The following is a 2,235-nucleotide window of genomic DNA, read 5'->3' on the forward strand; positions in this document are numbered from 1 at the left end:
AAAGCCAAACGATGGATAATGTTTTGATTTTGGAGAAAATTATAACTAATGCGAAAATGTAAACTAACCTAAAAGCAAGTAGAAATGATGTATTAGCCCTGACAAGATGGATACAAGGAAACTACGCCAAGTAACGATCCAACGTATTTCATGATTTACGAATAATGGTGAGTTTATATTACTTAGCCTCGGATAATGACTCTAAATTAGCTTCTTCCGAAGACTAAATAGACTACCTAATTGAATATCCCTAAAGCAATTAGAGCATTAAGAACACCCGAATATGGCTACAAGTTTCGCTATTCCTAGGTCGAATTCCATTAGATGGGTTAACGCCCCAAATTCTTGTTAATTAATCTTTCCCAATCTCGAGTTTGCTCTTCCAAGTTTAAACCGAAATAAATGGGCAAGTCTTAGGGTTAGCTACTCCCTTAAGAATCATTCAAGTGAGATTAATTAAAACAACAATAACCACTTCATTAAGAATAAAATCATTCAACACATAAGCAAAACAAGAGATTCAATCCAAACATAAACAATGTATACTTCCATAAACAAGGTTCAAGTATTGAAATGAAATACCACACACCTAAATATTGATACAAAACGAGATTGAAGAAGAAGTGGATTAAGAATATCTCATTAAAGTTGCCTCCAATCTTCTCTCCAAGGTGTTAGTATGAAACCCTAGCCTCCAGGACTTGTGTTGTGCCAAAGATGATCTCTTTTTTTTTTTTTTTTGCCCTAAGCCTCTCTTATGCCCCATATTTCAGATTTGCAATTCTGCCCGTTTTGCGAATCTGTCCCATTTTTGCAAAACTGTCCAGTTTTGACAGTTTTGCAAATCTGTCCAATTTGGCTCTTTTTGACTTTATTTTCACTTGGTTTCTTCCGATCACTTCTAAATCATATAAAAACCTGTAAAATAGATGTAAATGATATTAAATGCATTATTTTCTCAAGCAAACATAGCAAAAATATAAGATTAAAAAAGAGATAAATTGGTAAAATACCAACTTATCAGCCACCTCTCACTCAAGGCCGCCAATAGCGACCTATCGTGCTATACCCGACCAACTTCGACACACCGGTAGATACCGCCCTAACGTAGTATATCCAGTACGAGGACGTGGGGGGCGGCGAATAAGATCTCCACGCCGACTCCCTAACCGGCATAGACTGAGCCTCGACCGTAGGTCGGATGTCCGATGTATCTTCCGCGACCTATGCTAAGCCAAAGATATAGTATCTCTCGGTCGAAGGGCCCCGGATCAAGAGGGTGGTGATCCATCTGTTTCGCATTTTAAATCAATCATTAACAAGTAATATTAGTTATGTAATCTTTTAAAAAATTATATTAAGGATTGATCCATGATTTTTAAATCAATCATTAACAAGATATTAGTTATGTAATCTTTTATCGAAAATTATATTAAGGATTGTGGTGATTCATCTGTTTTACACATTTTAAATCAATCATTAATAAGTAGTATTAGTTATGTAATTGATAACGTCCAAATCCACTCATCAAAGAGAAAGTGTACACGGTCGTCGCAATATAATTTACCCAACTATGAGTCGGTGTCGAATCCACAGGGAATAATATACTAGGCGATTTAAACAAGTAAGGAATTATCACTTTCTAAGCTAAGCCAAACGCTTTTTCAATATTTGGTTTTTGATTTAAAAACTAACAATGATAAAACTAACTAGAAAGCGGGTAATATGATCAATGGCCACAAGTTTGGATACAAAGGAAATTGCACTCAAGTAACGATCCAATGTATTTCACGATTTTACAACTAAGAGCGGGTTTATGTTAATAGATAATGATTTCTAAAATCTCATTGAAAGTCTTCCAACCAAATCAATGAATTTCACTCTAAGCTTTTCTAAGCCTTAGAGTGTGATATATAGGCACAATCAATTTAACCTCAAGTAACTATCCTCTTCCGAGCTCGGGTATTAGATGGGTTTAATGACCCAAATTCCTTTTAATTAATCTTTTCCAACCTAGATTTCCTCTTCCGAGCTCAATCAAAGTAAATGAGCGAGTCTTAGGGTTAGCTACTCCCTTAAGAATCATTCAAAACGAGATTAATTAAAGAAACAAAGACCCAATTCATTAGAAATAAAAATCATTCAATACATAAGCAAAACAAGAGTTTCAATCCAAACTTTAACAATGTATACTTCCATAAACAAGGTTCAAGTATAGAAATGAAATACTACACA

Source organism: Lycium ferocissimum, chromosome 2 (assembly GCF_029784015.1).
Source record: "Lycium ferocissimum isolate CSIRO_LF1 chromosome 2, AGI_CSIRO_Lferr_CH_V1, whole genome shotgun sequence".
Classification (NCBI taxonomy): domain Eukaryota; kingdom Viridiplantae; phylum Streptophyta; class Magnoliopsida; order Solanales; family Solanaceae; genus Lycium; species Lycium ferocissimum.